The following is a 15,718-nucleotide window of genomic DNA, read 5'->3' on the forward strand; positions in this document are numbered from 1 at the left end:
CTTTAGATAATATACTTACAAATGGACAAAGAACATAAAAGTCTTTTTGCTTTCTAAAATCTGGGGTAGGGTTAACCTTTCCATTGCAGTCCATTTGAGACAGCCTTTGCCCATGCATATACCATTTTTTTAAATTATTGGAGAATTTTATACATGCACATATGTATTTTGATCAAGTTCATCCCCTCATCCCTATATCCAATTCCTCCCCGCCTCTGCTTTTCCCTCCCGTTGTGTCTGTTTAGAGCGGCCCGTGTGTGCATGGGTGTGGGGCCATCCACTGGAGCATGGATGGCCACTCAGGGGCTGCATCCCTGAAGAAAAGGGACTTTCCCTCTCCCAGCAGCCATCAGTTCCCAGAAGCTCCTCAGCTAGGGGTGGGCCTCCATTTGCTCCTCCTAATCTGTGCTGGGGATTTTGACTGGCTTGGTCCAGGTTTTGTCAGGTGCTGTGAGTTTATGTATGCAGCACTGATGTGTTCAGCAAATACTGCTTTGCTCCAGACATCCATTTTTCTGGCTCTGTAATCTATCCTTGACTTCTTCCAAGAAGACCCCCGGGCTTTGAAAGAGGGGCTGTGGAACGATGTCCCATTTCTTATTCTGTGCATACCAACTGGTTGGAAGTCTCTGCACTGTAAAAAGATGCTTCTCTGGGAGGGTTGGCAAATGCACTGGTCTGTGGGCACAGAGATAACTGCACAGGAGCAGTGTGTTACTGTTTAGCAGAATGATAGCACTAGACTCTTCCATAGGACCTGTGACAACCGTTGTGGGTTTTTAGACCAGTTAAAGGTATTAGGCATGGGTTCCATTCTGTGAAGCAGGCTTAAAATCCAGTCAGAAAGCGGTTGGTTGCTCCTACAACATTCATGACACTCTCACAGCCGTGAGCATCTTTCCTTGTCACCGCTGGATTGCAGTAGCTTACAGGCTTAATACCCTCCAGCACTGTGAAAGCTTGCCAGCAGGAATGAACCTTCCAGACCAGTACCAGCTTGATTTTGCTGTGCTCTATGACTCAGGTGTATTTTATATATATATATCTTCAGCAACATGACCTTACCATAAAGTTCTGGAAGGTAACCGAGAAGCCTGCTCTGTTAAGGGGAATCTGTGGATTCCACTGACAGCTCAAAGAGAGAGAACCTGTTCTAGCAGTGCACTTTTTATTTAATAGCCTATGGTGTCTGGGAGGAATAATGTTCCCTGTTTTAGGGTAACTTCCTCTAAACCTCTTGTATATTTGTAAGATACATATTTCACATACATGTACAATATACATACATACCTACATATGGGAGATCCTGCGGTAGTAGGTTTCAGTGGCATTTTCACAGGTCTTTTTTTAAAAAAATATTTATTGATTATGCATACAATATTCTGTCTGTGTGTATGCCTGCAGACCAGAAGAGGGCACCAGACCCCACTACAGATGGTTGTGAGCCACCATGTGGTTGCTGGGAACTGAACTCAGGACCTTTTGGAAGAGCAGACAATGCTCTTAACCTCTGAGCCATCTCTCCAGCCCTTCACAGGTCTTTTTTGTCCCCCTGTCCTTCCTCTCTCACCACATTAACCCTTCTGTTCCCACATTCCTTTTCCCTCTTCATGCTTTCTGCATTCTGTCCTCTTTTCCTTGATGTTCTCTCCCATGGCTGCTTACTGGTTTCCTGACATGTGTGGGTACGGTGATTTAGGCACACGCATCTGAATGTTCCCAGCTAGCATCCACACAAGAGAAAGAGCTGAACTTTCAGTGTTCATGTTTCTAGGTCTGTTACCTCACTCAGGATGGTTATTTATAGCTCCATCCATTTACGTGCAGATTTTACAATTTCATAGTTTTTTTTTTTTTTTACAAATGAATGATAGTCCATTGTGTAAATATACCACCTTTCCATTATCCATTCCTTAGTTGACGGACGTCTGTGCTGTCTCCATTTTGTGGCTATTATGAAAGAGCGGCAATGAACATGAACAATCAAGTATTTCAGTAGGAGGATACAGAGTCCTTTGGGACTAGTTTTGGGGGTGATTCAGCTGGATCATATAGGTCTATCTCTAGCTTTTTGAAGAACTGCTACACTTACTTCACAATGGCTACACCAGCTTTCTCTCTAACCTTTTCCCTCAGTATTTGATGTCTTTTTTTTCTTTATCTTAGCTATTGTAACTTGGGTAGGATGAAATATTAAAATAGTTTAAATTTATATTTCTCTTATGGTCAAGGATGTTTAAAATAGTTCTCAGCCATTTGTATTTCTTCTTGTGAAAATTCTGTTTAATTACATGCCCCAGTTGTAGGTTAGGTACAAACCTCCCAATTGGTGTTTAGCTTTTGAAATCTTTGTATGTACTGGACATTAGCCCTTTGTTAGATGTATAGCTGGTAAATTAAAGGCTTGTTTCCCATTCTGTAGGCTGCCTCTTCGCTGGATTGATGGTGGCCTTTTCTGTACAGAAACATTTTAGCTTCATGAGGTCCCATTTCTCAATTTTTGGTCTCAATGCCTGTGCTACACGTTTTGACACAGGGACTTGTGTCCCCTCGGCTACCCTCAGACTTGCTATGTAGTATGGTGTAAGCAAAGCACTCTACGAGCTAAGCTCTGTCCCAGCCCAGTACAGGTCCCTTCTTACTGCCCTTTCCAGCTTCCTGACAACCTGCCTCAGAGGCACTTCAGCTGCTGGCCGCACTCACTCAGCTTTTGTCTTTCATGGAGTGAACCACACGTGTTTGCACTGGTCTTCCTTTAGAGCTGAGTGAACTGCACGTGTGTGCGCTGGTCTTCCTTTAGAGGTTCGGGAAGTTTAATACAATCTGGGATTCAAATGCATTTTCTTCTATATTTTGCTTTGTATTATATCTTTAGGAGGTACTGTTATTGCTTTATATTTCACCCAGTTTCAAATTACACGTTGAATAAATGTTTAAACTGATTTTTTATTCTTGATCTTGTAAGCTTGATCTTGTTTTTAAGTTGTTTGAGGAAACAATTTTAAAAGAAATTTTTTTTCTAAAAGTGGGTTTATTCTCTGTGTCTCTCTGTCTCTCTCTCTCTCTCTCTTTCTTTTTGTTTCTTGAGACAGGGTTTCTCTGTTACATTATAGCATTAGCTGTCTTGGAATTCACTCTAGACCAGGCTGGCTTCGAACTCGCAGAGATCAGCCTGCCTCTGCCTTCTGAATGCCGGGATTAAAGGCGTTCACCACCACCCCCAACTCTATAGTTCATTTTCTAATGTCCTCCTGTACTTTGATTGACTGTGAAATGTATTCACTATGAACAATTCTTGACCTAGATATTAACTTTCTTTAAGTAAGGACTGGATGAGGGTGCTGGCTGTCTTTGAGCGTCTTTGACCTTTCTGCCTCTTTCCCCCGGTGCTGGCACCGTTCTGTAGACTCCACGCCCAGCCCTACTTGACTGTTTTCCTCTGAGATAACTGCTATTGCTCTCACCACTCACTTGACATTCTGAGGATAAATCTTACATTAAGGTTTAATTTTTGAAAGAATTTGGCATTGCTGCCCATACGCTCTTTGCCTTTTGAAATTTTATGTAATTCAAACTTTAGCTCTAGATGTGGTACCTTCCTTTCTAATTGGCTGAGCTGCAGTGCAAGGTACTTACTCTGAATGTGTATTTTACACATGTCATTCAGTGATTTGACACTGTTCACAGTAGCACAGGCCAGTTCATCACCCGTGGGCTCCTGGTGTGCACTTACTCCTCCCGTCCTTCTGTGTCCCCGACCTGATTCCCATCTCCAGAGCTTAGCTCTGCTGTGTGTTCCAGTGGGCCTGCCTTCAACTCAGCCTGCTGCTCTCATAAAAAACAGCCTTTAATCCATGGATAGGATTCTTCGTATGAATGGGCCTCGTTCTACCCACTTACCTATTGTAGACAGATTGTTTGGGCCAGTTCAGAAATTATGCTCTAACGTTCACATCTGTGACTTCTTTGAAGACATGGTTCACATTTCTCATGAGTGAATTCCTGAGATTAGAATGTCTAGATCATGTGATAAGCATCTGTTTTTGCTTCTAAACTTAAATTGAGGTTCATTGTCTGCCAGGTCCTATCTCAAGTGCTCTCATGGTTTTGTATTCTTACTAGCAGCATCTGAGAGCTCTGGTTGTTGTTTGCCATTGCGAGTGCTTAGCACAATCAATCTTGAGAGTTGGCCCTTGAGGCAGTGTGAAATGCTGTCTCACAGTTTCAGTCTGGATTCCTCTGGTAGCTGATTTTTTATTTGTAGAGCACCTGTAGTTCGGTTTTTTGTTTGTTTGGTTGGTTTTGGTTTTACTCTTTTGGGGGCCCACCACCCAGCTCCCAAATAAATACATGAAGATTTATTCTTATTTTTGAATGCTCAATCTTAGCTTGGCTTGTTTCTAGCCAGCTTTTCTTAAATTAGCCTATCTACCTTTTGCCTATGGGCCTTTACCTTTCTCTATTCTGTATCCCTTTCTTTCCTTCTTACTCAGTGGCTGGTTGTGTGGCTGGGTGACTGCCTGCTGGTGTCCTCTCTCCTGCTTTTTTTCTTGCTCTTTCCCCCTTCTTTTTCCTATTCTTCTCCTATTTATTCCCTCTGCATGCCAGCCTCACCTATCCTCTCTCTCCTGCCTAGTTATTGGCTGTTTCGCTTTTTATTAGACCAATCATGTGTTTTAGACAGGCAAAATAATACCGCTTTACAGAGTTAAACAAATGCAACATAAAAGAATACAACACAACTTTGCATCATTAAACAAATGTTCTGCAGCATAAACAAATGTAGCACATCTTCAGCTAGTGTTCCACAGCAGCCACTGCACAGGTCATGTGAGGGTTCTGAACGTGTGTCTTTTGTCTGTAGATATGCGAATTCTTTGTCTAATGCTAGAGAGGAAACTGAGAGTCCTACATCTTGCAGGCATCAGGAAGTGAAGTGAGTGTCACACTGAGTGAAACTTGAGCAAAAGAGACCTCAAAGCCCACTTCCACAGTGACACACTTCCTTCAACAAGGCCACACCTCCTAATAGTATCATTTCTTTTAGGGGCTATTTTCTTTCAAATTACCACACTCCACTTCCTGGCCCCCCAAATCTTGTAGCAATATCATAATGCAAAATGCATTTAGTCCAACTTCAAAAGTCCCCATAGTCTATCACAGTCTCAACAATCTTTAAAAGTTCAAAGTCTTTTCTGAGATTCATGTAGTCTCTTAACTATAATCTTATAAAATTAAAGTCAAAAAGTAGATCACATACTTTCAACATATAATATCACAGGATATACATTACCATTCCAAATGGTAGAGATGGGAGCATAGTGAGGGAATACTGGACCAAAACAAGACCAAAAACCAACTGGGCAAACTCCAAACTCTGCATCTCTATCACAAACTCCAAACTACATCTCCATGTCTGATGTCAAAGTGCTCTTCAGATCTCCAGCTCCTTTCAGCTTTGTTGGCTACACCACCCTTCTTTTTCTTGGGCTGTTTCCATGCCCTGTTAGCAGCTTTTCTCAACAGGTATCCCACGGCTCTGGCATCTTCAGACTTGGGGTCTCAGGCTTCAACTTCGTATCCTCACACATTGACTTCTCTTGTTCTCCATTCAGAGACACCCCTGATACATGTCTGGCCTCAGCAGCTTTTCTTAGTCCTGGAAGGTTCCATGATGCCCTCCTTCTGTACTTAAAACCAGGATCACTTGGCTGAAGCTGCCAAGTTCTACTGTGTAAGCAGTAAGGGCTGGATGCTTTCAAACACCAGCGTCCTGCAGCCCACTGACGGGTATTCTGTGCATTGCCTGTTTTCATAAAGAAGCTTTACTGGGTTATAACTGTTGCCTGCGATGTCTTCCAATCGCAGGTGAGAATTTACAAGGAAGGGTCATAGGACCAGAATCTTTGTTCTCTGATTTCTACCCCACTTGTCTTTTATCAGTCTATTTAAAGATTATCATTAAAAATTAGAATAATCAGGAGACTGATAGGAGCAAGAGTTTAAGGTCAGTCTGACTACACAGTGAGACCCTACTCCTCCCCACCCCCCCAAAAAAATTAAACTAACATTTTCACAGAAAACTTCAGTATTTCCAGGAATATTTGTGGGCCTTTTCCTTAGAATTCCAGGCAAGAGCACTGTCTTCATAGAGATGCTTGGGGTTTCCTGTTCATGGCCCTTATACCTCATAAAACATTTCCCAGCCCAATCCAAGGACAAATTGAGGTAGAAAAGGAGAAAAAACTCTCCCCGCAGTTGTAGCTCATCAGAGGACAAGCAGGGAACGGTGCCGCTGAAGCCCTGTGTTGAAGGGACTGGGAGTGTGGGCGGTGCTCACAGCTGGGTCTGCTGGAAAGGCGCCTCTGTGGCGGGGGGTGTGGTGGGAGACATGGTCTCCCTCCGCCAGGCCTGCCTCCTTGGTCCTCCACTCTACTGTGTACAGTCCCTGGAAGCCTAAGTAGCCAGCCCTGCCCAGCCAGTCTGGTTCGGTCACAGTGACACACCATCAGCCCCATTAGCACGGTTACCAGGCACTCGCCGATTTCCTGAGATGTAAGCATCTCGGAGCCAATCACAGAAATAGCAGCGGTCCTTGGGCAGGAGACATCAGAAGAGAACCTTCTGAGCCTGTGTTCCACTAGGAAATCATCCCTCCTAACGATTTGTAAAAGAAAGCTAATGGTCGGGGCCATCCACAACAACCATCATAAGAACTTTTATTACCTAAGTAGTCATCTCTCTTCCACCCGGTCTCCTCCCTCCCTTCTGGCTTCTCTTCCCTTCTCTTTCTTCCCCCTACCCCTTCCTCCCCTCCCTCCCGTCATTTCTTTTTCAGAAAGGCTAAGTTAAGGCCATACATTGAGATTAATTTGTTTGATTGATTCAGCTTCCTCATCTTAAAATCATTTTGGCAGGAATGTTACCTACGCCAGCTCTGTTCCGCTTGCAATGCCTTGTGTATAATACGGGCTAAGAAATGTGTGTGCTGAATGTGGCCTGTGTAATCAGATGAAAGTAACATTTCCTGGCAGAATCATTGAAAACCATTGTAGGTAATGACAGCAGTGACTCCATGCTCGTTGCTTTCCTTGTTGCTGATTTCTCTCAGTAACTGTTAAAAAAGATAAAAACCTCATTTTTCCCCTAGTAATCATTTTGTTTTTTTTTTTTTCCTTTTTCGAGACAGGGTTTCTCTGTAGCTTTGGAGCCTGTCCTGGAACTAGCTCTTGTAGACCAGGCTGGTCTCGAACTCATAGAGATCCGCCTGCCTCTGCCTCCCGAGTGCTGGGATTAAAGGCATGCGCCACCGCCGCCCGGCTCATTTTGTTGTTGTTAAGATTATATTTGTAAGTTGTAGTGTTGTAGTGCTAGCAGGGGCCATAAGAGGTCATCAGATCCTTTGGAGCTAGGGATGTAGGTGGTTATGAGCCCCTGGATGTGGGTGCTGAGAACCAAGAGCGGTGTATGGGTTTAACCTCTGAGCCAGCTCTCTAGGCCCCTTTATTTTTATTTGTAAATCTAATTTGACTTCTTAAAAATTAAATAAATTATTTTTCTAGGATCTTTCTTCCTTTTTTATTTTCAAAAGTAGAAAATGTAAATGAAGTGTAAATGTAGCCAGGCAGGGATGGCGCACGCCTTCAATGCCAGCACTCGAAGGCAGAGGCAGGCGGATCTCTGTGAGCTCGAGGTCTGGTCTATAGAGCTAGTTCCAGGACAACTTGGGCTACATAGAGAAACCCTGTCTTGAAAAACAAAACAAAAGTATAAATATCACTTGCCACTCTCTGGCCTGTCTAATAGACCAGTTCTCTGATATTCTCTTTTTCATGACTGGGAAATTCTAGGAAGAAGGATTTACGGAGCCAGACCCTCCCTGACTAAAAGCTAGCTTTCTTTCCCCCTTTGATGGCTCAAAATAAGCAACACTGTGGAGAATGCTCCCACGGTGTGCAAGCAGGGGTCACGTGTAAGGAGGTAATGAATTAAAAGACATTTAGGGATAGTTATGATTAAATGCTTTACCCACAAAAAGAAAATGCGAAGTAGAGAAGCTTCTTGGTTTGGGAACTGGGAACTCAGTCTGGGCCGTGTGTGCATGAGCTGTGAAGGCGAAGTGTGGAGTAAACATGGTGTCGATCCCGGTGGAAGGCTGCCCTCCAGCCAGGCTGTGTGCTGCCGTTCTGTCACCCGCGTGGACCCTGATGATGTCTTACACATGTCAGTCCTTTAACCTGTGCTTTGTCGTCATTGCTCGCCTCTTAGCACCGTGGTCCACACACATGTAATGTGTAGAGGTTGTGGTTTTCTGTTTTTAGACTGCAGTGCTTCTGGCGTCATTCTCACTGCTATGCATCTTTGTCTTGGACTAGACATTCACGAATGCTTGAACGTGAGGCATTAATGTTCGCCTTCTGAGCAGCCATCCAGACAGATGGTGTTCCTTAGGGAAGCCATGAAGCCCTGAGATAAGTGATGCTCATGACCCACAGCAGCACTCACTTCAGCAGGTGGCGCTCTTCTACCTTTGAAGGTTGTTCTCTCCAGCTCTCCTGGGCTCAGGGCCATACCTTGTTGGCAAGAGGGTTTGTAGGGTAGCATTGGCTTATGAAGCTATTGTCTGGCCTGGTTAGGGAAGGCTAGTGGGCACTGGCCCACCTGCTGCCAGTGACAGCCCTTGGGCAGTAGTGGAGGGCTGCCATGGCCATGTCTGTGCAGAAGTGCCAACCACCCATGGAGAGGCAGCGTCCCAAGGGTCATAGCAGGAGGAATGCTGGGCTTGCTGGAGCCCCAGAGGATGGAGAAGGACACCATGAGAGGAAGAACAATGAAAAGGGGAGCCTGCATTCTTTTCGATGCATACATTTTACTTATTATATGTTTCTATGATATACATATTCATATAATATAGTTATCATACACTTATAAATACATGTATCCTTATGCAGCTTGCATTTGTGATGCTGTTCCTGAAGCATTCCTGCCATATGGAATAGTTTGGGCAGGATGCTCTGAAGAAAGAGTTGTAGGTAGTGATAGTCTTGGAATAGGAGGTAAATGCGATCCGTTGAATGAGAGCACACACCAGCCTGCATTGCTGAGCCTTTCATTCTGTCTGTCTGGCTGGCAGTGAATCTTCCAAAGCTGCATGAGTGCTTCCAATAGGAAGACTTGAGTGCCTGTCTTAATTTTCAGTGAAAACAATTTTGTTAAAGCTCTCAAGTATTTGTCTGTCCTTGAACTGATTTTTTTAAAGATTTATTTATTATGTGTACAGTATTCTCAGTATTCTGTCTGCATGTATGCCTGCAGGCCAGAAGAGGGCACCAGACCTCATTACAGATGGTTGTGAGCCACCATGTGGTTGCTGGGAATTGAACTCAGGACCCTTGGAAGAGCAGGCAATGCTCTTAACCTCTGAGCCATCTTTCCAGCCTCCCCCCCCCCCCCCGATATTTCTTTATTAGTTGATTTTATCTTGTTTTTGTTTTGTTCTTTGATCTACAAGAGCTCATGTAGATCAGGCTGGCCTCAAGGTTGCTCTACAACCAGTGATAACTTTGAATATGTGTCCTGTCTTCACCTCCCGGCTGGTGGCGCTGTAGATGTGCACCGCTGTGCCCAGTGTAGGTGCTGAGGACTGGACTGAGGAGTCCTCCGTGCTAGGCAAGCACTCTGCCAATTGAAAACCGCCTCAGCTAACTCTTTAAATGTCAAGCACTCTGCGAGCTGCTTAGCTTTGTGAGATAAAGCCAACCAGCTCTTGCCTGTGTAGCAATAAGGTGGTATGTGATGGTAGCTCTTTGAAGTTTCGGTAGTAGACCAGGTATGCAAGACTTGACTGCCCATATACCTCACTAGTTTACTCTTGCTGATTGGTAGGACCAAAAAGTGACTACAGGACCTTGATTTTTCTCATTTTTTCCCTTTCATAAAAATGCTTGTCTCGAGGTACCAAGTCATGGTCACATCCCCTCCCTCCCCGGCTCTCACCCGTGAGCTGGCTGCTCTGTCATCCTTTGTCTCTCCTCACTGGTAACTCCTTATGATGAGACTCTTCGCGTTGATGCCAAGGACAGTTCTCAGAGCAGTAATGAAAACAGTGGCTCAGGTAATTGTGTTAGTGCTTTCTAGGTTATGGTGTACTTATTTTCAGAAGTAAATTTTTATTGTAGTATATATAATGTGCTGGGCATCAAACCCAGGTCTTTGTGCATGCTTCATGAATACTCATAACTGAACTTCATCTATAGTCAAAACCAACAACCCCTTTCAAGTCCTGTTATTACTGCAAAATCCAGTTATCTCTAAAGAAAATTTCAGTCCTGTTTCGAAGATGAAAATGTTTATTTGGATCTTATCATGGCTGCTACTGCACTCGTGAGACAGATGTCTCATTGCACAACCACCTTGTGTTGTTGTTGAAATGGCCCCTAAATGTATTCCAATTTGAGAAAATGATATAGGGGTATATGGTATAAAGAACTCTGCTCTCTTTTTGATGGGGTCATAAGCCCAGGGTTGCAGAATCTGTGTAAGAAGGTGGTGAGCTTGACTGCTTGAGCCTGTGTGAGGGAGGATCATTGCTTCTGGCTGTTTCCACAGCCCCCATCTCTGCTGCCCTATAATGAATCCAGGCCTCGCTATGAAGTCATCCAGGGTGTGATGGGCTTCTGGCTTCTACAGAGGAAAAACTTTGCTCTAATGTAAGTGCAGTGTGTTCTCTTTGTTTTGCAGCTGGTCCTGTGAGGGGGTTGGGTGCAAGTGGGTTGAATAAAAAGAAAAATGAAGGCATTCACTGTTTCATGGAGGACAGCTCACTGAAAGTAAACAGCATTTAAATAGTCTCCAAATGGCCCATTCTATATGAAGTCATGCAGGATGCCCCCTTTGGGCTGTCATTCTCCTTAAAATGGATCACTTTGTTTGTACTGTGCTTTTATGCCATTCAACCTGAAACCTCAAACGTGGGCCTCATCAGGTCATGGTCTCCGTGCACATGTGGCAGCCATACCTTCAAACATCCTTGCTTGTGCCTTCAGAAAGTCTCCCGGAGTAGCTGGGAGAGGCAGCTACAGAGCAGAGAGGTCACAAGCGATGACAGCAGCAGTGGCAACGGCAGCGTCCAACACTGCGACCAGGACTGTGCCTCGTGACTCTGTCTGCATTATCCGTTTTATTCCTCATGTGATCCCATGAGGTAGACACTATGATTGTTCCTCTGGTACACATGAGGAAATCGGTATAGCCAAAGATACTAACATGCCTCAGCCAGCAGGTACAGAGCAGGAACTGGGCTAACATTTCCAGAGCCAGCACTGACCCATGGCATTCTGGAAAGAAGTAAACCCATTACCAGTTGTGTCTGCAGGGCAGGCTGACTACAAGTGGCAGACTCTGGACTGTATGCCCTGCAGTCCATGCGTATCTGCTGGCTGTAGGCAGGCTTTGAAGACTCACAGGAGACTGGCCCAACGGCAACACAGAAGAGGCTTTTCTTCCTGGTGAGAAGTCTACAAATGTCCTCATAGTCCAAGCTAAAAGCCCTTCCCAGAGCACAGGAAGTTCTCCACAGTCCAAGGCCCACTCCAGCATTGCCTAGGATTGGATCAGGACAGATGTTCAGGAACAGATGTGTTTGAGAAATGCTCCCTAGAAGCTTGGTGGATCAGTCAGGGCCTTTGGAACTAGATCTCTAAGGGCTGACCAGCTGGTGTGCCCTGTGATGCCACTTTTGTTTTTAAAGTCTGAGGTATAAAATGGTCTTCTCCACGGAGGCCATCTGCAGCACTTCAGACACAATTCCAAATACAGACAGATGTGCAGGTGCAGGTTCTCTGTCGGCACATTCAGGAGCCAGGCGGTGATGGCACATGCCTGGAGGCAGAGGCAGGTGGATCTCTGTGAGTTTGAAGCCAGCCTGGGTCTACAAGAGCTAGTTCCAGGACAGGCTCCAAAACTACAGAGAAACCCTGTCTCAAAAAAACTATATAATATATATATATATATATATATATATATATAAAATAAAATATGCTCAGTCTGTCCCTGACATTCCCCAGAAGAATGAAATAGCAAACAATGTGATTGTCAGCACACTAAAAAGCAAACAAGCAAGCAAACACGTTCTTTCCATTGTTAACTTCAGGGAAGACCTTGGATGAGCAGTGCTGGCTCCAGATGTCTGGGCTGGACCCCAGCTCAGCTTTGCTGTAGCTTTCTCTGTCTCACCCCAGACTCCGTGTTATTTAAGCTGCTAGCGTGTTCTACATACCTAGGTCCCCTTATTCCTACACCGTTGTGCCCCATTGTGCCTTCCCTACTGCACCGTGAGTGCCAGGTGAGGTGACGTCATAAGATTGGCCTTCCAGTTCTGGTGAACTTAGAAATTGCTTCAATCCCTGCTTCTCCACAATCTCTAAAACAAGACAGACTGCAAAGGAGCAGGTAAAGCCCAGTGCCTGGCGCTGGCAGAAAGCACTGGTGTGCAGCGTGCCATTCCTAAAGGGATTCTTTTCAGGGGACTGCCTGTTCCTTATTTCCAGATTAGGCCTTCCCAGTTGTTGTACTTTATCATTTTAATAGTGTCTCAAGATTCAAGTATGTCCTTTTCTCTAGGCACGGTGACTTTCCCTTCCAATCCCAGCTCTGGGGTAGTTAAGGGAAGAGTTGCCATGGGTTTGAGGCCAGTCAAAAGAAAAACAAAAGATTTCCTTTTAATGATTTAATTTTAGCTATTTTACATTAAAATACAGTATTTAAGAGCCAAATAATTGTCGCTTTTATTACATTCTTTTCCCCAAAGAGCAGTCAATCATCTTGCTTTATCATTCTTCCTGCTTAAGAAATAGCTTCTTTCAGGTGTGCCTTGCAGGACACCCTCTACCCGCAGCTACTCTGGAGCTAGAGGCAGGAAGAGCTCTAGTTCAAGGCCAGCCTAGGCACTTAGCAAGGTTCTGTCTCAAAATAAAAAGTAACAAGAGGGTGGAGGACACAGCACAGTGTTCGAGCGCTCGCCTATGGGCAAAAAAATAAAATAAAAAATGAAGTAGTTACTTCTGCCTCTTTCTCTGCTTCTTGGCATTCGCCTCCCCCCCACATCCTTTGCTAAGGTGCTTGGTTACTCACAGATGGGCCTTCCCAGTGTCCCGTCTTCTTGTTGTGGGTCACAGGATCTGAGTTGGATCAATGCCTCAGATTTGTGTGTGTGAAGAGCCAGAGCCTTGTAGAAAAGGTGTTTATTCTACCTGGAATTAATAATAGTGCCTTGGTGTTGCCCCGCTCCATTTTCTTGGATTTCTTTGTGTTCATCAAGTCCAGACCCTTCGGTCTTGGGACCAGTAGGCAGCCTCCATGGGTGTGGGTCATGGCTCTGCAGGCTTCCTTGCTTTTCTCTCGCCTCTTTTTGCAGCACACTTCTGTAGATGAATACGGGTGTGTAGGAGGTGGATGTGTTTAAGCTCTTTATTCACCTGCTTCAGCTTCACAGCACCCTTAGTATGAGTAGCCTGTTCTGTGTCTATCTCGAGTCCCGTGGTCCCTTTTGGGATAATCCCCTGGCTTTTAATGGTCCTCTCCTACTTTCTCTGCCACGGTTTGGGGGACTTCTATTACTTGGGTATTCGGCCTCCTAGCTGCACCTTCTTCTCCCTGATTCTTGCTATTGTTTTCCCTTGACTTGGTTTGTTTGACATTTTGTTTGACCCTATGGGAGATTTCCTTACCTCAATGTCTCATCTTATCCCTTGAATCTTCTTTTCTCCCATAAGGCTCTTTCTTTACCAATGATGTGCTTTTTTTTTTTTAGGACTGCAATACATTCTCTTAATTCAGACTGTGTCTGGTGGTGTTAACTTCTTGAGTACGCTCCCTGACCTCCCTCCAGCAGTATTTTCTACCTACTTGCTTCTCTCAGTCTGGAACACTAAATGGGCTTTCTGTAAGTGCCTTTGAAGGTCCTTGGTTTGTCTACATTTGGGAGGAGGACTTTAAGAAACAGACCGGCAGTCCTGAGCGCATACATGAGTCAACCTCACCATAACTGATTACGGGTCTCCAACATGTGTCATCCTACCTCTGCTCTTGGGTTGTCAGCTCCTTCTGAGTCCTCCTGCTGGACTGAAATCTGGAACCCAAGTAAGAGAAGATGTTTGTGGTCCCAGCATCCTTCATGCCCACACTTACCTAGCCCTATCCACCTGCCATTCTCTCCTCTCCTTCCACGTTCTTCTAGTGCGCCCTTTCTGTTCTCTCTAGAAAGTAAGCTACAACTGTTCTCCAGGGTCTGTGGAAGATGAACAGAAAGTGCAGATATACAAGGTAGGGAAGCCTCCCATGGATCTAACCACTGTCTGATGCTCAGCCAGGCTAGCTGAAGTTCAGTACGCCCCATCCTAGAAACTTTTGCAGCCCACTAGAGGAAACTAAAAAGCAGACCTCGCCATTCCCTGCTGCCCACAGGATGTGTGAGTCTGCGCCTTTGTTTGCCACCTTTGTCAGTTTTTAATACAGCTTCCTGTATGTTGTAGCTGTTCTGTCTTAGTTTCTTCATTCTTTTTATTTCTGCCTTAAATAAATAAAACCATTATCTGCATAAAGTAGGGCATGCATATCTGCCATCCTAGCATTTGGTAGAGGACGGGGAAATCAAACCCAACCTCATCTACATATCTACATCCTCAATTAAATGCCAGCCTGTGTTGCATGATATTCCCTGTCAAAAACAACAGTGTTTAATAGTGTTGGGTGTGGGGCACGTAGAGGCAGTCTCCATTTGGGGTTCCATTTTCACCTGGGAGCTTCTCCTTTGCTGATCCCAAGGCTCTCTATAGCCCAGGCTGGTCTGAACGCAGTATGAAGCCAAGCTTGAATTTCTGATCTCCCTGCCTCTCCCTCCTGAGTGCTGATATTGCAGGTGTCTGCATGGGAGGCAGGTGCTCTCAACAGCTGATGTATAGCCCTAGCTCCCAGGTCTGATTCTGTCTTAAAGCAAAGCCCCAGTGACCCACAGTAAATTCTCAAAAGAGAACTGCAGGTGGTGACTAGTTCTCGCCCTTGGAATTTGATTTGGGATTTTTTTTTAATCAAAACTTTTCAAAAATCAATTATATAAGGGACTGGAGAGATGATTCATGCTTCAACACATGTTGCTTTTGCTGAGGACCTGGGTTTGATTCCCAGCAAACACACACAGTGGCTTTCAACCGTCTGTAACTCCTGTTCCAAGGGATTTGCTACCTTCCTCTGCCCTCTGTTAACACTAGATACACACACGCACACACACACATAAAATAAATATGTATGGATTGTATGTTGGCAGTTTTTGTACCGCCAGCAACTCCCAAATAAACACCTAGAGACTTAATATTAATTATAAACACTTGGTCAATAGCTCAGACTTGTTAGTAGCCAACTTTTGCATTTTCAGCTATCTCGTATTTTCATCTACACTTTACCACATAGCTTGGTACCTTTTCTCAGGATGGCATGTTCATGTTCATCGTGCGTCTCTATTCTTCAGACTCTGCCCCCGCCCCATTATCAGTCTGGCTCTCCCGCCTAACTTTATTCTGTTCAGTTATTGGCCAGTCAGCTTCTTTATTAAACCAATCACAGTGACATATATTCGCACAGGGCGGGGGAGGAGCCCTACTCCTGAGAGAAAGTCTCATGTATCCCAGGCTGTTTTCAAACTTGCTAAGCTTGAATGTAACCA

The 15,718-nt window shown here is 44.7% G+C and overlaps 1 protein-coding gene across 3 annotated transcripts in view; it reads left to right on the forward strand.

Annotated features, from left to right (window-relative positions):
• The window catches only part of LOC119816103 (aminopeptidase O (putative)), a 264,083-nt gene that overhangs the window by 46,763 nt on the left and 201,602 nt on the right, over positions 1–15,718 (forward strand). The window lies entirely within an intron of this gene.

The sequence above is a fragment of the Arvicola amphibius genome, chromosome 6 (genome assembly GCF_903992535.2).
Source record: "Arvicola amphibius chromosome 6, mArvAmp1.2, whole genome shotgun sequence".
NCBI lineage: Eukaryota > Metazoa > Chordata > Mammalia > Rodentia > Cricetidae > Arvicola > Arvicola amphibius.